Source organism: Oncorhynchus mykiss, unplaced genomic scaffold, assembly GCF_013265735.2.
Source record: "Oncorhynchus mykiss isolate Arlee unplaced genomic scaffold, USDA_OmykA_1.1 un_scaffold_553, whole genome shotgun sequence".
In the NCBI taxonomy this organism is placed as follows: Eukaryota; Metazoa; Chordata; class Actinopteri; order Salmoniformes; family Salmonidae; genus Oncorhynchus; species Oncorhynchus mykiss.
Window position 1 is genome coordinate 15,001 of NW_023494000.1, and position 16,702 is coordinate 31,702.

At 45.5% G+C, this 16,702-nt stretch overlaps 41 non-coding genes and 6 pseudogenes across 41 annotated transcripts; all 47 read right to left on the reverse strand.

Annotated features, from left to right (window-relative positions):
- Positions 1-28: 28 nt before the first annotated feature.
- On the reverse strand, positions 29-147 carry LOC118959518. Its single transcript, XR_005048002.1, has one exon. It is a non-coding gene; the product is annotated as a 5S ribosomal RNA (ribosomal RNA).
- Positions 148-324: 177 nt separating this feature from the next.
- Positions 325-443, reverse strand: LOC118959519. The gene has a single exon (XR_005048003.1). It is a non-coding gene; the product is annotated as a 5S ribosomal RNA (ribosomal RNA).
- A 260-nt stretch (positions 444-703) lies between these two features.
- Positions 704-822, reverse strand: LOC118959520. The gene has a single exon (XR_005048004.1). It is a non-coding gene; the product is annotated as a 5S ribosomal RNA (ribosomal RNA).
- Positions 823-999: 177 nt separating this feature from the next.
- LOC118959464 lies at positions 1,000-1,118 on the reverse strand. Its single transcript, XR_005047974.1, has one exon. It is a non-coding gene; the product is annotated as a 5S ribosomal RNA (ribosomal RNA).
- A 260-nt stretch (positions 1,119-1,378) lies between these two features.
- LOC118959521 lies at positions 1,379-1,497 on the reverse strand. The gene has a single exon (XR_005048005.1). It is a non-coding gene; the product is annotated as a 5S ribosomal RNA (ribosomal RNA).
- A 177-nt stretch (positions 1,498-1,674) lies between these two features.
- On the reverse strand, positions 1,675-1,793 carry LOC118959522. Its single transcript, XR_005048006.1, has one exon. It is a non-coding gene; the product is annotated as a 5S ribosomal RNA (ribosomal RNA).
- A 260-nt stretch (positions 1,794-2,053) lies between these two features.
- LOC118959443 lies at positions 2,054-2,172 on the reverse strand. Its single transcript, XR_005047953.1, has one exon. It is a non-coding gene; the product is annotated as a 5S ribosomal RNA (ribosomal RNA).
- Positions 2,173-2,349: 177 nt separating this feature from the next.
- LOC118959465 lies at positions 2,350-2,468 on the reverse strand. The gene has a single exon (XR_005047975.1). It is a non-coding gene; the product is annotated as a 5S ribosomal RNA (ribosomal RNA).
- A 260-nt stretch (positions 2,469-2,728) lies between these two features.
- Positions 2,729-2,847, reverse strand: LOC118959523. Its single transcript, XR_005048007.1, has one exon. It is a non-coding gene; the product is annotated as a 5S ribosomal RNA (ribosomal RNA).
- A 260-nt stretch (positions 2,848-3,107) lies between these two features.
- On the reverse strand, positions 3,108-3,226 carry LOC118959524. Its single transcript, XR_005048008.1, has one exon. It is a non-coding gene; the product is annotated as a 5S ribosomal RNA (ribosomal RNA).
- Positions 3,227-3,486: 260 nt separating this feature from the next.
- Positions 3,487-3,595, reverse strand: LOC118959497 (annotated as a pseudogene).
- A 260-nt stretch (positions 3,596-3,855) lies between these two features.
- Positions 3,856-3,974, reverse strand: LOC118959525. Its single transcript, XR_005048009.1, has one exon. It is a non-coding gene; the product is annotated as a 5S ribosomal RNA (ribosomal RNA).
- Positions 3,975-4,151: 177 nt separating this feature from the next.
- Positions 4,152-4,260, reverse strand: LOC118959486 (annotated as a pseudogene).
- Positions 4,261-4,520: 260 nt separating this feature from the next.
- Positions 4,521-4,639, reverse strand: LOC118959526. Its single transcript, XR_005048010.1, has one exon. It is a non-coding gene; the product is annotated as a 5S ribosomal RNA (ribosomal RNA).
- Positions 4,640-4,816: 177 nt separating this feature from the next.
- LOC118959528 lies at positions 4,817-4,935 on the reverse strand. The gene has a single exon (XR_005048012.1). It is a non-coding gene; the product is annotated as a 5S ribosomal RNA (ribosomal RNA).
- Positions 4,936-5,195: 260 nt separating this feature from the next.
- On the reverse strand, positions 5,196-5,314 carry LOC118959448. Its single transcript, XR_005047958.1, has one exon. It is a non-coding gene; the product is annotated as a 5S ribosomal RNA (ribosomal RNA).
- A 177-nt stretch (positions 5,315-5,491) lies between these two features.
- Positions 5,492-5,610, reverse strand: LOC118959452. Its single transcript, XR_005047962.1, has one exon. It is a non-coding gene; the product is annotated as a 5S ribosomal RNA (ribosomal RNA).
- Positions 5,611-5,787: 177 nt separating this feature from the next.
- On the reverse strand, positions 5,788-5,906 carry LOC118959529. The gene has a single exon (XR_005048013.1). It is a non-coding gene; the product is annotated as a 5S ribosomal RNA (ribosomal RNA).
- Positions 5,907-6,084: 178 nt separating this feature from the next.
- LOC118959498 lies at positions 6,085-6,193 on the reverse strand (annotated as a pseudogene).
- A 260-nt stretch (positions 6,194-6,453) lies between these two features.
- LOC118959530 lies at positions 6,454-6,572 on the reverse strand. Its single transcript, XR_005048014.1, has one exon. It is a non-coding gene; the product is annotated as a 5S ribosomal RNA (ribosomal RNA).
- A 177-nt stretch (positions 6,573-6,749) lies between these two features.
- LOC118959487 lies at positions 6,750-6,858 on the reverse strand (annotated as a pseudogene).
- Positions 6,859-7,118: 260 nt separating this feature from the next.
- On the reverse strand, positions 7,119-7,237 carry LOC118959531. Its single transcript, XR_005048015.1, has one exon. It is a non-coding gene; the product is annotated as a 5S ribosomal RNA (ribosomal RNA).
- A 177-nt stretch (positions 7,238-7,414) lies between these two features.
- On the reverse strand, positions 7,415-7,533 carry LOC118959466. Its single transcript, XR_005047976.1, has one exon. It is a non-coding gene; the product is annotated as a 5S ribosomal RNA (ribosomal RNA).
- Positions 7,534-7,793: 260 nt separating this feature from the next.
- On the reverse strand, positions 7,794-7,902 carry LOC118959500 (annotated as a pseudogene).
- Positions 7,903-8,162: 260 nt separating this feature from the next.
- Positions 8,163-8,271, reverse strand: LOC118959488 (annotated as a pseudogene).
- Positions 8,272-8,531: 260 nt separating this feature from the next.
- Positions 8,532-8,650, reverse strand: LOC118959432. Its single transcript, XR_005047942.1, has one exon. It is a non-coding gene; the product is annotated as a 5S ribosomal RNA (ribosomal RNA).
- Positions 8,651-8,910: 260 nt separating this feature from the next.
- On the reverse strand, positions 8,911-9,029 carry LOC118959532. Its single transcript, XR_005048016.1, has one exon. It is a non-coding gene; the product is annotated as a 5S ribosomal RNA (ribosomal RNA).
- Positions 9,030-9,206: 177 nt separating this feature from the next.
- LOC118959312 lies at positions 9,207-9,325 on the reverse strand. Its single transcript, XR_005047822.1, has one exon. It is a non-coding gene; the product is annotated as a 5S ribosomal RNA (ribosomal RNA).
- Positions 9,326-9,502: 177 nt separating this feature from the next.
- Positions 9,503-9,621, reverse strand: LOC118959313. Its single transcript, XR_005047823.1, has one exon. It is a non-coding gene; the product is annotated as a 5S ribosomal RNA (ribosomal RNA).
- A 260-nt stretch (positions 9,622-9,881) lies between these two features.
- Positions 9,882-10,000, reverse strand: LOC118959314. Its single transcript, XR_005047824.1, has one exon. It is a non-coding gene; the product is annotated as a 5S ribosomal RNA (ribosomal RNA).
- Positions 10,001-10,177: 177 nt separating this feature from the next.
- Positions 10,178-10,296, reverse strand: LOC118959315. The gene has a single exon (XR_005047825.1). It is a non-coding gene; the product is annotated as a 5S ribosomal RNA (ribosomal RNA).
- Positions 10,297-10,556: 260 nt separating this feature from the next.
- Positions 10,557-10,675, reverse strand: LOC118959444. Its single transcript, XR_005047954.1, has one exon. It is a non-coding gene; the product is annotated as a 5S ribosomal RNA (ribosomal RNA).
- A 176-nt stretch (positions 10,676-10,851) lies between these two features.
- LOC118959316 lies at positions 10,852-10,970 on the reverse strand. The gene has a single exon (XR_005047826.1). It is a non-coding gene; the product is annotated as a 5S ribosomal RNA (ribosomal RNA).
- Positions 10,971-11,394: 424 nt separating this feature from the next.
- On the reverse strand, positions 11,395-11,513 carry LOC118959318. Its single transcript, XR_005047828.1, has one exon. It is a non-coding gene; the product is annotated as a 5S ribosomal RNA (ribosomal RNA).
- A 424-nt stretch (positions 11,514-11,937) lies between these two features.
- Positions 11,938-12,056, reverse strand: LOC118959319. Its single transcript, XR_005047829.1, has one exon. It is a non-coding gene; the product is annotated as a 5S ribosomal RNA (ribosomal RNA).
- A 177-nt stretch (positions 12,057-12,233) lies between these two features.
- LOC118959320 lies at positions 12,234-12,352 on the reverse strand. Its single transcript, XR_005047830.1, has one exon. It is a non-coding gene; the product is annotated as a 5S ribosomal RNA (ribosomal RNA).
- Positions 12,353-12,529: 177 nt separating this feature from the next.
- On the reverse strand, positions 12,530-12,648 carry LOC118959455. Its single transcript, XR_005047965.1, has one exon. It is a non-coding gene; the product is annotated as a 5S ribosomal RNA (ribosomal RNA).
- Positions 12,649-12,908: 260 nt separating this feature from the next.
- Positions 12,909-13,027, reverse strand: LOC118959321. The gene has a single exon (XR_005047831.1). It is a non-coding gene; the product is annotated as a 5S ribosomal RNA (ribosomal RNA).
- Positions 13,028-13,204: 177 nt separating this feature from the next.
- On the reverse strand, positions 13,205-13,323 carry LOC118959445. Its single transcript, XR_005047955.1, has one exon. It is a non-coding gene; the product is annotated as a 5S ribosomal RNA (ribosomal RNA).
- Positions 13,324-13,747: 424 nt separating this feature from the next.
- On the reverse strand, positions 13,748-13,866 carry LOC118959322. The gene has a single exon (XR_005047832.1). It is a non-coding gene; the product is annotated as a 5S ribosomal RNA (ribosomal RNA).
- A 178-nt stretch (positions 13,867-14,044) lies between these two features.
- Positions 14,045-14,163, reverse strand: LOC118959323. The gene has a single exon (XR_005047833.1). It is a non-coding gene; the product is annotated as a 5S ribosomal RNA (ribosomal RNA).
- Positions 14,164-14,340: 177 nt separating this feature from the next.
- Positions 14,341-14,459, reverse strand: LOC118959446. Its single transcript, XR_005047956.1, has one exon. It is a non-coding gene; the product is annotated as a 5S ribosomal RNA (ribosomal RNA).
- Positions 14,460-14,883: 424 nt separating this feature from the next.
- LOC118959324 lies at positions 14,884-15,002 on the reverse strand. The gene has a single exon (XR_005047834.1). It is a non-coding gene; the product is annotated as a 5S ribosomal RNA (ribosomal RNA).
- Positions 15,003-15,426: 424 nt separating this feature from the next.
- On the reverse strand, positions 15,427-15,545 carry LOC118959436. Its single transcript, XR_005047946.1, has one exon. It is a non-coding gene; the product is annotated as a 5S ribosomal RNA (ribosomal RNA).
- Positions 15,546-15,969: 424 nt separating this feature from the next.
- LOC118959325 lies at positions 15,970-16,088 on the reverse strand. The gene has a single exon (XR_005047835.1). It is a non-coding gene; the product is annotated as a 5S ribosomal RNA (ribosomal RNA).
- Positions 16,089-16,265: 177 nt separating this feature from the next.
- Positions 16,266-16,384, reverse strand: LOC118959326. Its single transcript, XR_005047836.1, has one exon. It is a non-coding gene; the product is annotated as a 5S ribosomal RNA (ribosomal RNA).
- A 177-nt stretch (positions 16,385-16,561) lies between these two features.
- On the reverse strand, positions 16,562-16,680 carry LOC118959327. The gene has a single exon (XR_005047837.1). It is a non-coding gene; the product is annotated as a 5S ribosomal RNA (ribosomal RNA).
- Between the last annotated feature and the right edge of the window lie 22 nt (positions 16,681-16,702).

The following is a 16,702-nucleotide window of genomic DNA, read 5'->3' on the forward strand; positions in this document are numbered from 1 at the left end:
GTTGAAATTCCACAAGGCAGTGACAAAAAGCTTACAGCACCTGGTATTCCCAGGCGGTCTCCCATCCAAGTACTAACCAGGCCCGACCCTGCTTAGCTTCCGAGATCGGACGAGATCAGGCGTACTCAGGCCGGTGTGGCCGTAAGCGAAAGGCAATCTCAAAAAGTGGATGAAATTGCATATACTGTAGCCATAATTTGTAGCACAGATTGTTGGATGAAATACAAACTAACCTTGCTTACTTATTTCAAAGCGAGGGCACATATTTCAGCCTTGTGGGAAAAAACGGACAAAGAGTTGAAATTCCACAAGGCAGTGACAAAAAGCTTACAGCACCTGGTATTCCCAGGCGGTCTCCCATCCAAGTACTAACCAGGCCCGACCCTGCTTAGCTTCCGAGATCGGACGAGATCAGGCGTACTCAGGCCGGTGTGGCCGTAAGCGAGAAACTATCTCTTGGTGCACTATGTAAAGTCAAAGTGAGCCTGATTAACAGCTGTTGCATTTCCACCATTTAGATAAGCATCTTTGTGTCACTCAAAAAGTGGAAGAAATTGCATATACTGTAGCCATAATTTGTAGCACAGATTGTTGGATGAAATACAAACTAACCTTGCTTACTTATTTCAAAGCGAGGGCACATATTTCAGCCTTGTGGGAAAAATCGGACAAAGAGTTGAAATTCCACAAGGCAGTGACAAAAAGCTTACAGCACCTGGTATTCCCAGGCGGTCTCCCATCCAAGTACTAACCAGGCCCGACCCTGCTTAGCTTCCGAGATCGGACGAGATCAGGCGTACTCAGGCCGGTGTGGCCGTAAGCGAAAGGCAATCTCAAAAAGTGGATGAAATTGCATATACTGTAGCCATAATTTGTAGCACAGATTGTTGGATGAAATACAAACTAACCTTGCTTACTTATTTCAAAGCGAGGGCACATATTTCAGCCTTGTGGGAAAAAACGGACAAAGAGTTGAAATTCCACAAGGCAGTGACAAAAAGCTTACAGCACCTGGTATTCCCAGGCTGTCTCCCATCCAAGTACTAACCAGGCCCGACCCTGCTTAGCTTCCGAGATCGGACGAGATCAGGCGTACTCAGGCCGGTGTGGCCGTAAGCGAGAAACTATCTCTTGGTGCACTATGTAAAGTCAAAGTGAGCCTGATTAACAGCTGTTGCATTTCCACCATTTAGATAAGCATCTTTGTGTCACTCAAAAAGTGGAAGAAATTGCATATACTGTAGCCATAATTTGTAGCACAGATTGTTGGATGAAATACAAACTAACCTTGCTTACTTATTTCAAAGCGAGGGCACATATTTCAGCCTTGTGGGAAAAAACGGACAAAGAGTTGAAATTCCACAAGGCAGTGACAAAAAGCTTACAGCACCTGGTATTCCCAGGCGGTCTCCCATCCAAGTACTAACCAGGCCCGACCCTGCTTAGCTTCCGAGATCGGACGAGATCAGGCGTACTCAGGCCGGTGTGGCCGTAAGCGAAAGGCAATCTCAAAAAGTGGATGAAATTGCATATACTGTAGCCATAATTTGTAGCACAGATTGTTGGATGAAATACAAACTAACCTTGCTTACTTATTTCAAAGCGAGGGCACATATTTCAGCCTTGTGGGAAAAAACGGACAAAGAGTTGAAATTCCACAAGGCAGTGACAAAAAGCTTACAGCACCTGGTATTCCCAGGCGGTCTCCCATCCAAGTACTAACCAGGCCCGACCCTGCTTAGCTTCCGAGATCGGACGAGATCAGGCGTACTCAGGCCGGTGTGGCCGTAAGCGAGAAACTATCTCTTGGTGCACTATGTAAAGTCAAAGTGAGCCTGATTAACAGCTGTTGCATTTCCACCATTTAGATAAGCATCTTTGTGTCACTCAAAAAGTGGAAGAAATTGCATATACTGTAGCCATAATTTGTAGCACAGATTGTTGGATGAAATACAAACTAACCTTGCTTACTTATTTCAAAGCGAGGGCACATATTTCAGCCTTGTGGGAAAAATCGGACAAAGAGTTGAAATTCCACAAGGCAGTGACAAAAAGCTTACAGCACCTGGTATTCCCAGGCGGTCTCCCATCCAAGTACTAACCAGGCCCGACCGTGCTTAGCTTCCGAGATCGGACGAGATCAGGCGTACTCAGGCCGGTGTGGCCGTAAGCGAAAGGCAATCTCAAAAAGTGGATGAAATTGCATATACTGTAGCCATAATTTGTAGCACAGATTGTTGGATGAAATACAAACTAACCTTGCTTACTTATTTCAAAGCGAGGGCACATATTTCAGCCTTGTGGGAAAAAACGGACAAAGAGTTGAAATTCCACAAGGCAGTGACAAAAAGCTTACAGCACCTGGTATTCCCAGGCTGTCTCCCATCCAAGTACTAACCAGGCCCGACCCTGCTTAGCTTCCGAGATCGGACGAGATCAGGCGTACTCAGGCCGGTGTGGCCGTAAGCGAGAAACTATCTCTTGGTGCACTATGTAAAGTCAAAGTGAGCCTGATTAACAGCTGTTGCATTTCCACCATTTAGATAAGCATCTTTGTGTCACTCAAAAAGTGGAAGAAATTGCATATACTGTAGCCATAATTAGTAGCACAGATTGTTGGATGAAATACAAACTAACCTTGCTTACTTATTTCAAAGCGAGGGCACATATTTCAGCCTTGTGGGAAAAATCGGACAAAGAGTTGAAATTCCACAAGGCAGTGACAAAAAGCTTACAGCACCTGGTATTCCCAGGCGGTCTCCCATCCAAGTACTAACCAGGCCCGACCCTGCTTAGCTTCCGAGATCGGACGAGATCAGGCGTACTCAGGCCGGTGTGGCCGTAAGCGAGAAACTATCTCTTGGTGCACTATGTAAAGTCAAAGTGAGCCTGATTAACAGCTGTTGCATTTCCACCATTTAGATAAGCATCTTTGTGTCACTCAAAAAGTGGAAGAAATTGCATATACTGTAGCCATAATTTGTAGCACAGATTGTTGGATGAAATACAAACTAACCTTGCTTACTTATTTCAAAGCGAGGGCACATATTTCAGCCTTGTGGGAAAAAACGGACAAAGAGTTGAAATTCCACAAGGCAGTGACAAAAAGCTTACAGCACCTGGTATTCCCAGGCGGTCTCCCATCCAAGTACTAACCAGGCCCGACCCTGCTTAGCTTCCGAGATCGGACGAGATCAGGCGTACTCAGGCCGGTGTGGCCGTAAGCGAGAAACTATCTCTTGGTGCACCATGTAAAGTCAAAGTGAGCCTGATTAACAGCTGTTGCATTTCCACCATTTAGATAAGCATCTTTGTGTCACTCAAAAAGTGGAAGAAATTGCATATACTGTAGCCATAATTTGTAGCACAGATTGTTGGATGAAATACAAACTAACCTTGCTTACTTATTTCAAAGCGAGGGCACATATTTCAGCCTTGTGGGAAAAAACGGACAAAGAGTTGAAATTCCACAAGGCAGTGACAAAAAGCTTACAGCACCTGGTATTCCCAGGCGGTCTCCCATCCAAGTACTAACCAGGACCGACCCTGCTTAGCTTCCGAGATCGGGCGTACTCAGGCCGGTGTGGCCGTAAGCGAGAAACTATCTCTCGGTGCACTATGTAAAGTCAAAGTGAGCCTGATTAACAGCTGTTGCATTTCCACCATTTAGATAAGCATCTTTGTGTCACTCAAAAAGTGGATGAAATTGCATATACTGTAGCCATAATTTGTAGCACAGATTGTTGGATGAAATACAAACTAACCTTGCTTACTTATTTCAAAGCGAGGGCACATATTTCAGCCTTGTGGGAAAAAACGGACAAAGAGTTGAAATTCCACAAGGCAGTGACAAAAAGCTTACAGCACCTGGTATTCCCAGGCGGTCTCCCATCCAAGTACTAACCAGGCCCGACCCTGCTTAGCTTCCGAGATCGGACGAGATCAGGCGTACTCAGGCCGGTGTGGCCGTAAGCGAAAGGCGATCTCAAAAAGTGGATGAAATTGCATATACTGTAGCCATAATTTGTAGCACAGATTGTTGGATGAAATACAAACTAACCTTGCTTACTTATTTCAAAGCGAGGGCACATATTTCAGCCTTGTGGGAAAAAACGGACAAAGAGTTGAAATTCCACAAGGCAGTGACAAAAAGCTTACAGCACCTGGTATTCCCAGGCGGTCTCCCATCCAAGTACTAACCAGGCCCGACCCTGCTTAGCTTCCGAGATCGGGCGTACTCAGGCCGGTGTGGCCGTAAGCGAGAAACTATCTCTTGGTGCACTATGTAAAGTCAAAGTGAGCCTGATTAACAGCTGTTGCATTTCCACCATTTAGATAAGCATCTTTGTGTCACTCAAAAAGTGGATGAAATTGCATATACTGTAGCCATAATTTGTAGCACAGATTGTTGGATGAAATACAAACTAACCTTGCTTACTTATTTCAAAGCGAGGGCACATATTTCAGCCTTGTGGGAAAAAACGGACAAAGAGTTGAAATTCCACAAGGCAGTGACAAAAAGCTTACAGCACCTGGTATTCCCAGGCGGTCTCCCATCCAAGTACTAACCAGGCCCGACCCTGCTTAGCTTCCGAGATCGGACGAGATCAGGCGTACTCAGGCCGGTGTGGCCGTAAGCGAAAGGCAATCTCAAAAAGTGGATGAAATTGCATATACTGTAGCCATAATTTGTAGCACAGATTGTTGGATGAAATACAAACTAACCTTGCTTACTTATTTCAAAGCGAGGGCACATATTTCAGCCTTGTGGGAAAAAACGGACAAAGAGTTGAAATTCCACAAGGCAGTGACAAAAAGCTTACAGCACCTGGTATTCCCAGGCGGTCTCCCATCCAAGTACTAACCAGGCCCGACCCTGCTTAGCTTCCGAGATCGGACGAGATCAGGCGTACTCAGGCCGGTGTGGCCGTAAGCGAGAAACTATCTCTTGGTGCACTATGTAAAGTCAAAGTGAGCCTGATTAACAGCTGTTGCATTTCCACCATTTAGATAAGCATCTTTGTGTCACTCAAAAAGTGGAAGAAATTGCATATACTGTAGCCATAATTTGTAGCACAGATTGTTGGATGAAATACAAACTAACCTTGCTTACTTATTTCAAAGCGAGGGCACATATTTCAGCCTTGTGGGAAAAAACGGACAAAGAGTTGAAATTCCACAAGGCAGTGACAAAAAGCTTACAGCACCTGGTATTCCCAGGCGGTCTCCCATCCAGGTACTAACCAGGCCCGACCCTGCTTAGCTTCCGAGATCGGACGAGATCAGGCGTACTCAGGCCGGTGTGGCAGTAAGCGAAAGGCGATCTCAAAAAGTGGATGAAATTGCATATACTGTAGCCATAATTTGTAGCACAGATTGTTGGATGAAATACAAACTAACCTTGCTTACTTATTTCAAAGCGAGGGCACATATTTCAGCCTTGTGGGAAAAAACGGACAAAGAGTTGAAATTCCACAAGGCAGTGACAAAAAGCTTACAGCACCTGGTATTCCCAGGCGGTCTCCCATCCAAGTACTAACCAGGCCCGACCCTGCTTAGCTTCCGAGATCGGACGAGATCAGGCGTACTCAGGCCGGTGTGGACGTAAGCGAAAGGCGATCTCAAAAAGTGGATGAAATTGCATATACTGTAGCCATAATTTGTAGCACAGATTGTTGGATGAAATACAAACTAACCTTGCTTACTTATTTCAAAGCGAGGGCACATATTTCAGCCTTGTGGGAAAAAACGGACAAAGAGTTGAAATTCCACAAGGCAGTGACAAAAAGCTTACAGCACCTGGTATTCCCAGGCGGTCTCCCATCCAAGTACTAACCAGGCCCGACCCTGCTTAGCTTCCGAGATCGGACGAGATCAGGCGTACTCAGGCCGGTGTGGCCGTAAGCGAAAGGCGATCTCAAAAAGTGGATGAAATTGCATATACTGTAGCCATAATTTGTAGCACAGATTGTTGGATGAAATACAAACTAACCTTGCTTACTTATTTCAAAGCGAGGGCACATATTTCAGCCTTGTGGGAAAAAAACGGACAAAGAGTTGAAATTCCACAAGGCAGTGACAAAAAGCTTACAGCACCTGGTATTCCCAGGCGGTCTCCCATCCAAGTACTAACCAGGACCGACCCTGCTTAGCTTCCGAGATCGGGCGTACTCAGGCCGGTGTGGCCGTAAGCGAGAAACTATCTCTCGGTGCACTATGTAAAGTCAAAGTGAGCCTGATTAACAGCTGTTGCATTTCCACCATTTAGATAAGCATCTTTGTGTCACTCAAAAAGTGGATGAAATTGCATATACTGTAGCCATAATTTGTAGCACAGATTGTTGGATGAAATACAAACTAACCTTGCTTACTTATTTCAAAGCGAGGGCACATATTTCAGCCTTGTGGGAAAAAACGGACAAAGAGTTGAAATTCCACAAGGCAGTGACAAAAAGCTTACAGCACCTGGTATTCCCAGGCGGTCTCCCATCCAAGTACTAACCAGGCCCGACCCTGCTTAGCTTCCGAGATCGGACGAGATCAGGCGTACTCAGGCCGGTGTGGCCGTAAGCGAAAGGCGATCTCAAAAAGTGGATGAAATTGCATATACTGTAGCCATAATTTGTAGCACAGATTGTTGGATGAAATACAAACTAACCTTGCTTACTTATTTCAAAGCGAGGGCACATATTTCAGCCTTGTGGGAAAAAACGGACAAAGAGTTGAAATTCCACAAGGCAGTGACAAAAAGCTTACAGCACCTGGTATTCCCAGGCGGTCTCCCATCCAAGTACTAACCAGGCCCGACCCTGCTTAGCTTCCGAGATCGGGCGTACTCAGGCCGGTGTGGCCGTAAGCGAGAAACTATCTCTTGGTGCACTATGTAAAGTCAAAGTGAGCCTGATTAACAGCTGTTGCATTTCCACCATTTAGATAAGCATCTTTGTGTCACTCAAAAAGTGGATGAAATTGCATATACTGTAGCCATAATTTGTAGCACAGATTGTTGGATGAAATACAAACTAACCTTGCTTACTTATTTCAAAGCGAGGGCACATATTTCAGCCTTGTGGGAAAAAACGGACAAAGAGTTGAAATTCCACAAGGCAGTGACAAAAAGCTTACAGCACCTGGTATTCCCAGGCGGTCTCCCATCCAAGTACTAACCAGGCCCGACCCTGCTTAGCTTCCGAGATCGGACGAGATCAGGCGTACTCAGGCCGGTGTGGCCGTAAGCGAAAGGCGATCTCAAAAAGTGGATGAAATTGCATATACTGTAGCCATAATTTGTAGCACAGATTGTTGGATGAAATACAAACTAACCTTGCTTACTTATTTCAAAGCGAGGGCACATATTTCAGCCTTGTGGGAAAAAACGGACAAAGAGTTGAAATTCCACAAGGCAGTGACAAAAAGCTTACAGCACCTGGTATTCCCAGGCTGTCTCCCATCCAAGTACTAACCAGGCCCGACCCTGCTTAGCTTCCGAGATCGGACGAGATCAGGCGTACTCAGGCCGGTGTGGCCGTAAGCGAGAAACTATCTCTTGGTGCACCATGTAAAGTCAAAGTGAGCCTGATTAACAGCTGTTGCATTTCCACCATTTAGATAAGCATCTTTGTGTCACTCAAAAAGTGGAAGAAATTGCATATACTGTAGCCATAATTTGTAGCACAGATTGTTGGATGAAATACAAACTAACCTTGCTTACTTATTTCAAAGCGAGGGCACATATTTCAGCCTTGTGGGAAAAAACGGACAAAGAGTTGAAATTCCACAAGGCAGTGACAAAAAGCTTACAGCACCTGCTATTCCCAGGCGGTCTCCCATCCAAGTACTAACCAGGACCGACCCTGCTTAGCTTCCGAGATCGGGCGTACTCAGGCCGGTGTGGCCGTAAGCGAGAAACTATCTCTCGGTGCACTATGTAAAGTCAAAGTGAGCCTGATTAACAGCTGTTGCATTTCCACCATTTAGATAAGCATCTTTGTGTCACTCAAAAAGTGGATGAAATTGCATATACTGTAGCCATAATTTGTAGCACAGATTGTTGGATGAAATACAAACTAACCTTGCTTACTTATTTCAAAGCGAGGGCACATATTTCAGCCTTGTGGGAAAAAACGGACAAAGAGTTGAAATTCCTCAAGGCAGTGACAAAAAGCTTACAGCACCTGGTATTCCCAGGCGGTCTCCCATCCAAGTACTAACCAGGCCCGACCCTGCTTAGCTTCCGAGATCGGGCGTACTCAGGCCGGTGTGGCCGTAAGCGAGAAACTATCTCTTGGTGCACTATGTAAAGTCAAAGTGAGCCTGATTAACAGCTGTTGCATTTCCACCATTTAGATAAGCATCTTTGTGTCACTCAAAAAGTGGATGAAATTGCATATACTGTAGCCATAATTTGTAGCACAGATTGTTGGATGAAATACAAACTAACCTTGCTTACTTATTTCAAAGCGAGGGCACATATTTCAGCCTTGTGGGAAAAAACGGACAAAGAGTTGAAATTCCACAAGGCAGTGACAAAAAGCTTACAGCACCTGGTATTCCCAGGCGGTCTCCCATCCAAGTACTAACCAGGCCCGACCCTGCTTAGCTTCCGAGATCGGACGAGATCAGGCGTACTCAGGCCGGTGTGGCCATAAGCGAGAAACTATCTCTTGGTGCACCATGTAAAGTCAAAGTGAGCCTGATTAACAGCTGTTGCATTTCCACCATTTAGATAAGCATCTTTGTGTCACTCAAAAAGTGGAAGAAATTGCATATACTGTAGCCATAATTTGTAGCACAGATTGTTGGATGAAATACAAACTAACCTTGCTTACTTATTTCAAAGCGAGGGCACATATTTCAGCCTTGTGGGAAAAAACGGACAAAGAGTTGAAATTCCACAAGGCAGTGACAAAAAGCTTACAGCACCTGGTATTCCCAGGCGGTCTCCCATCCAAGTACTAACCAGGCCCGACCCTGCTTAGCTTCCGAGATCGGACGAGATCAGGCGTACTCAGGCCGGTGTGGCCGTAAGCAAAAGGCAATCTCAAAAAGTGGATGAAATTGCATATACTATAGCCATAATTTGTAGCACAGATTGTTGGATGAAATACAAACTAACCTTGCTTACTTATTTCAAAGCGAGGGCACATATTTCAGCCTTGTGGGAAAAAACGGACAAAGAGTTGAAATTCCACAAGGCAGTGACAAAAAGCTTACAGCACCTGGTATTCCCAGGCGGTCTCCCATCCAAGTACTAACCAGGCCCGACCCTGCTTAGCTTCCGAGATCGGACGAGATCAGGCGTACTCAGGCCGGTGTGGCCGTAAGCGAAAGGCAATCTCAAAAAGTGGATGAAATTGCATATACTGTAGCCATAATTTGTAGCACAGATTGTTGGATGAAATACAAACTAACCTTGCTTACTTATTTCAAAGCGAGGGCACATATTTCAGCCTTGTGGGAAAAAACGGACAAAGAGTTGAAATTCCACAAGGCAGTGACAAAAAGCTTACAGCACCTGGTATTCCCAGGCGGTCTCCCATCCAAGTACTAACCAGGCCCGACCCTGCTTAGCTTCCGAGATCGGACGAGATCAGGCGTACTCAGGCCGGTGTGGCCGTAAGCGAGAAACTATCTCTTGGTGCACTATGTAAAGTCAAAGTGAGCCTGATTAACAGCTGTTGCATTTCCACCATTTAGATAAGCATCTTTGTGTCACTCAAAAAGTGGAAGAAATTGCATATACTGTAGCCATAATTTGTAGCACAGATTGTTGGATGAAATACAAACTAACCTTGCTTACTTATTTCAAAGCGAGGGCACATATTTCAGCCTTGTGGGAAAAAACGGACAAAGAGTTGAAATTCCACAAGGCAGTGACAAAAAGCTTACAGCACCTGGTATTCCCAGGCGGTCTCCCATCCAAGTACTAACCAGGCCCGACCCTGCTTAGCTTCCGAGATCGGACGAGATCAGGCGTACTCAGGCCGGTGTGGCCGTAAGCTAAAGGCAATCTCAAAAAGTGGATGAAATTGCATATACTGTAGCCATAATTTGTAGCACAGATTGTTGGATGAAATACAAACTAACCTTGCTTACTTATTTCAAAGCGAGGGCACATATTTCAGCCTTGTGGGAAAAAACGGACAAAGAGTTGAAATTCCACAAGGCAGTGACAAAAAGCTTACAGCACCTGGTATTCCCAGGCGGTCTCCCATCCAAGTACTAACCAGGCCCGACCCTGCTTAGCTTCCGAGATCGGACGAGATCAGGCGTACTCAGGCCGGTGTGGCCGTAAGCGAGAAACTATCTCTTGGTGCACCATGTAAAGTCAAAGTGAGCCTGATTAACAGCTGTTGCATTTCCACCATTTAGATAAGCATCTTTGTGTCACTCAAAAAGTGGAAGAAATTGCATATACTGTAGCCATAATTTGTAGCACAGATTGTTGGATGAAATACAAACTAACCTTGCTTACTTATTTCAAAGCGAGGGCACATATTTCAGCCTTGTGGGAAAAAACGGACAAAGAGTTGAAATTCCACAAGGCAGTGACAAAAAGCTTACAGCACCTGGTATTCCCAGGCGGTCTCCCATCCAAGTACTAACCAGGACCGACCCTGCTTAGCTTCCGAGATCGGACGAGATCAGGCGTACTCAGGCCGGTGTGGCCGTAAGCGAAAGGCAATCTCAAAAAGTGGATGAAATTGCATATACTGTAGCCATAATTTGTAGCACAGATTGTTGGATGAAATACAAACTAACCTTGCTTACTTATTTCAAAGCGAGGGCACATATTTCAGCCTTGTGGGAAAAAACGGACAAAGAGTTGAAATTCCACAAGGCAGTGACAAAAGCTTACAGCACCTGGTATTCCCAGGCGGTCTCCCATCCAAGTACTAACCAGGCCCGACCCTGCTTAGCTTCCGAGATCGGACGAGATCAGGCGTACTCAGGCCGGTGTGGCCGTAAGCGAAAGGCAATCTCAAAAAGTGGATGAAATTGCATATACTGTAGCCATAATTTGTAGCACAGATTGTTGGATGAAATACAAACTAACCTTGCTTACTTATTTCAAAGCGAGGGCACATATTTCAGCCTTGTGGGAAAAAACGGACAAAGAGTTGAAATTCCACAAGGCAGTGACAAAAAGCTTACAGCACCTGGTATTCCCAGGCGGTCTCCCATCCAAGTACTAACCAGGCCCGACCCTGCTTAGCTTCCGAGATCGGACGAGATCAGCGAGAAATTGCATATACTGTAGCCATAATTTGCAGCACAGATTGTTGGATGAAATACAAACTAACCTTGCTTACTTATTTCAAAGCGAGGGCACATATTTCAGCCTTGTGGGAAAAAACGGACAAAGAGTTGAAATTCCACAAGGCAGTGACAAAAAGCTTACAGCACCTGGTATTCCCAGGCGGTCTCCCATCCAAGTACTAACCAGGCCCGACCCTGCTTAGCTTCCGAGATCGGACGAGATCAGGCGTACTCAGGCCGGTGTGGCCGTAAGCGAAAGGCAATCTCAAAAAGTGGATGAAATTGCATATACTGTAGCCATAATTTGTAGCACAGATTGTTGGATGAAATACAAACTAACCTTGCTTACTTATTTCAAAGCGAGGGCACATATTTCAGCCTTGTGGGAAAAAACGGACAAAGAGTTGAAATTCCACAAGGCAGTGACAAAAAGCTTACAGCACCTGGTATTCCCAGGCGGTCTCCCATCCAAGTACTAACCAGGCCCGACCCTGCTTAGCTTCCGAGATCGGACGAGATCAGCGAGAAATTGCATATACTGTAGCCATAATTTGCAGCACAGATTGTTGGATGAAATACAAACTAACCTTGCTTACTTATTTCAAAGCGAGGGCACATATTTCAGCCTTGTGGGAAAAAACGGACAAAGAGTTGAAATTCCACAAGGCAGTGACAAAAAGCTTACAGCACCTGGTATTCCCAGGCGGTCTCCCATCCAAGTACTAACCAGGCCCGACCCTGCTTAGCTTCCGAGATCGGACGAGATCAGGCGTACTCAGGCCGGTGTGGCCGTAAGCGAAAGGCAATCTCAAAAAGTGGATGAAATTGCATATACTGTAGCCATAATTTGTAGCACAGATTGTTGGATGAAATACAAACTAACCTTGCTTACTTATTTCAAAGCGAGGGCACATATTTCAGCCTTGTGGGAAAAAACGGACAAAGAGTTGAAATTCCACAAGGCAGTGACAAAAAGCTTACAGCACCTGGTATTCCCAGGCGGTCTCCCATCCAAGTACTAACCAGGCCCGACCCTGCTTAGCTTCCGAGATCGGACGAGATCAGGCGTACTCAGGCCGGTGTGGCCGTAAGCGAAAGGCAATCTCAAAAAGTGGATGAAATTGCATATACTGTAGCCATAATTTGTAGCACAGATTGTTGGATGAAATACAAACTAACCTTGCTTACTTATTTCAAAGCGAGGGCACATATTTCAGCCTTGTGGGAAAAAACGGACAAAGAGTTGAAATTCCACAAGGCAGTGACAAAAAGCTTACAGCACCTGGTATTCCCAGGCGGTCTCCCATCCAAGTACTAACCAGGCCCGACCCTGCTTAGCTTCCGAGATCGGACGAGATCAGGCGTACTCAGGCCGGTGTGGCCTTAAGCGAGAAACTATCTCTTGGTGCACTATGTAAAGTCAAAGTGAGCCTGATTAACAGCTGTTGCATTTCCACCATTTAGATAAGCATCTTTGTGTCACTCAAAAAGTGGAAGAAATTGCATATACTGTAGCCATAATTTGTAGCACAGATTGTTGGATGAAATACAAACTAACCTTGCTTACTTATTTCAAAGCGAGGGCACATATTTCAGCCTTGTGGGAAAAAACGGACAAAGAGTTGAAATTCCACAAGGCAGTGACAAAAAGCTTACAGCACCTGGTATTCCCAGGCGGTCTCCCATCCAAGTACTAACCAGGCCCGACCCTGCTTAGCTTCCGAGATCGGACGAGATCAGGCGTACTCAGGCCGGTGTGGCCGTAAGCGAAAGGCAATCTCAAAAAGTGGATGAAATTGCATATACTGTAGCCATAATTTGTAGCACAGATTGTTGGATGAAATACAAACTAACCTTGCTTACTTATTTCAAAGCGAGGGCACATATTTCAGCCTTGTGGGAAAAAACGGACAAAGAGTTGAAATTCCACAAGGCAGTGACAAAAAGCTTACAGCACCTGGTATTCCCAGGCGGTCTCCCATCCAAGTACTAACCAGGACCGACCCTGCTTAGCTTCCGAGATCGGACGAGATCAGGCGTACTCAGGCCGGTGTGGCCGTAAGCGAAAGGCAATCTCAAAAAGTGGATGAAATTGCATATACTGTAGCCATAATTTGTAGCACAGATTGTTGGATGAAATACAAACTAACCTTGCTTACTTATTTCAAAGCGAGGGCACATATTTCAGCCTTGTGGGAAAAAACGGACAAAGAGTTGAAATTCCACAAGGCAGTGACAAAAAGCTTACAGCACCTGGTATTCCCAGGCGGTCTCCCATCCAAGTACTAACCAGGCCCGACCCTGCTTAGCTTCCGAGATCGGACGAGATCAGCGAGAAATTGCATATACTGTAGCCATAATTTGCAGCACAGATTGTTGGATGAAATACAAACTAACCTTGCTTACTTATTTCAAAGCGAGGGCACATATTTCAGCCTTGTGGGAAAAAACGGACAAAGAGTTGAAATTCCACAAGGCAGTGACAAAAAGCTTACAGCACCTGGTATTCCCAGGCGGTCTCCCATCCAAGTACTAACCAGGCCCGACCCTGCTTAGCTTCCGAGATCGGACGAGATCAGGCGTACTCAGGCCGGTGTGGCCGTAAGCGAAAGGCAATCTCAAAAAGTGGATGAAATTGCATATACTGTAGCCATAATTTGTAGCACAGATTGTTGGATGAAATACAAACTAACCTTGCTTACTTATTTCAAAGCGAGGGCACATATTTCAGCCTTGTGGGAAAAAAACGGACAAAGAGTTGAAATTCCACAAGGCAGTGACAAAAAGCTTACAGCACCTGGTATTCCCAGGCGGTCTCCCATCCAAGTACTAACCAGGCCCGACCCTGCTTAGCTTCCGAGATCGGACGAGATCAGGCGTACTCAGGCCGGTGTGGCCGTAAGCGAAAGGCAATCTCAAAAAGTGGATGAAATTGCATATACTGTAGCCATAATTTGTAGCACAGATTGTTGGATGAAATACAAACTAACCTTGCTTACTTATTTCAAAGCGAGGGCACATATTTCAGCCTTGTGGGAAAAAACGGACAAAGAGTTGAAATTCCACAAGGCAGTGACAAAAAGCTTACAGCACCTGGTATTCCCAGGCGGTCTCCCATCCAAGTACTAACCAGGACCGACCCTGCTTAGCTTCCGAGATCGGACGAGATCAGGCGTACTCAGGCCGGTGTGGCCGTAAGCGAAAGGCAATCTCAAAAAGTGGATGAAATTGCATATACTGTAGCCATAATTTGTAGCACAGATTGTTGGATGAAATACAAACTAACCTTGCTTACTTATTTCAAAGCGAGGGCACATATTTCAGCCTTGTGGGAAAAAACGGACAAAGAGTTGAAATTCCACAAGGCAGTGACAAAAAGCTTACAGCACCTGGTATTCCCAGGCGGTCTCCCATCCAAGTACTAACCAGGCCCGACCCTGCTTAGCTTCCGAGATCGGACGAGATCAGCGAGAAATTGCATATACTGTAGCCATAATTTGCAGCACAGATTGTTGGATGAAATACAAACTAACCTTGCTTACTTATTTCAAAGCGAGGGCACATATTTCAGCCTTGTGGGAAAAAACGGACAAAGAGTTGAAATTCCACAAGGCAGTGACAAAAAGCTTACAGCACCTGGTATTCCCAGGCGGTCTCCCATCCAAGTACTAACCAGGCCCGACCCTGCTTAGCTTCCGAGATCGGACGAGATCAGGCGTACTCAGGCCGGTGTGGCCGTAAGCGAAAGGCAATCTCAAAAAGTGGATGAAATTGCATATACTGTAGCCATAATTTGTAGCACAGATTGTTGGATGAAATACAAACTAACCTTGCTTACTTATTTCAAAGCGAGGGCACATATTTCAGCCTTGTGGGAAAAAACGGACAAAGAGTTGAAATTCCACAAGGCAGTGACAAAAAGCTTACAGCACCTGGTATTCCCAGGCGGTCTCCCATCCAAGTACTAACCAGGCCCGACCCTGCTTAGCTTCCGAGATCGGACGAGATCAGCGAGAAATTGCATATACTGTAGCCATAATTTGCAGCACAGATTGTTGGATGAAATACAAACTAACCTTGCTTACTTATTTCAAAGCGAGGGCACATATTTCAGCCTTGTGGGAAAAAACGGACAAAGAGTTGAAATTCCACAAGGCAGTGACAAAAAGCTTACAGCACCTGGTATTCCCAGGCGGTATCCCATCCAAGTACTAACCAGGCCCGACCCTGCTTAGCTTCCGAGATCGGACGAGATCAGGCGTACTCAGGCCGGTGTGGCCGTAAGCGAAAGGCAATCTCAAAAAGTGGATGAAATTGCATATACTGTAGCCATAATTTGTAGCACAGATTGTTGGATGAAATACAAACTAACCTTGCTTACTTATTTCAAAGCGAGGGCACATATTTCAGCCTTGTGGGAAAAAACGGACAAAGAGTTGAAATTCCACAAGGCAGTGACAAAAAGCTTACAGCACCTGGTATTCCCAGGCGGTCTCCCATCCAAGTACTAACCAGGCCCGACCCTGCTTAGCTTCCGAGATCGGACGAGATCAGCGAGAAATTGCATATACTGTAGCCATAATTTGCAGCACAGATTGTTGGATGAAATACAAACTAACCTTGCTTACTTATTTCAAAGCGAGGGCACATATTTCAGCCTTGTGGGAAAAAACGGACAAAGAGTTGAAATTCCACAAGGCAGTGACAAAAAGCTTACAGCACCTGGTATTCCCAGGCGGTCTCCCATCCAAGTACTAACCAGGCCCGACCCTGCTTAGCTTCCGAGATCGGACGAGATCAGGCGTACTCAGGCCGGTGTGGCCGTAAGCGAAAGGCAATCTCAAAAAGTGGATGAAATTGCATATACTGTAGCCATAATTTGTAGCACAGATTGTTGGATGAAATACAAACTAACCTTGCTTACTTATTTCAAAGCGAGGGCACATATTTCAGCCTTGTGGGAAAAAACGGACAAAGAGTTGAAATTCCACAAGGCAGTGACAAAAAGCTTACAGCACCTGGTATTCCCAGGCGGTCTCCCATCCAAGTACTAACCAGGCCCGACCCTGCTTAGCTTCCGAGATCGGACGAGATCAGGCGTACTCAGGCCGGTGTGGCCGTAAGCGAAAGAAAATCTCAAAAAGTGGATGAAATTGCATATACTGTAGCCATAATTTGTAGCACAGATTGTTGGATGAAATACAAACTAACCTTGCTTACTTATTTCAAAGCGAGGGCACATATTTCAGCCTTGTGGGAAAAAACGGACAAAGAGTTGAAATTCCACAAGGCAGTGACAAAAAGCTTACAGCACCTGGTATTCCCAGGCGGTCTCCCATCCAAGTACTAACCAGGCCCGACCCTGCTTAGCTTCCGAGATCGGACGAGATCAGGCGTACTCAGGCCGGTGTGGCCGTAAGCGAGAAACTATCTCTTGGTGCAC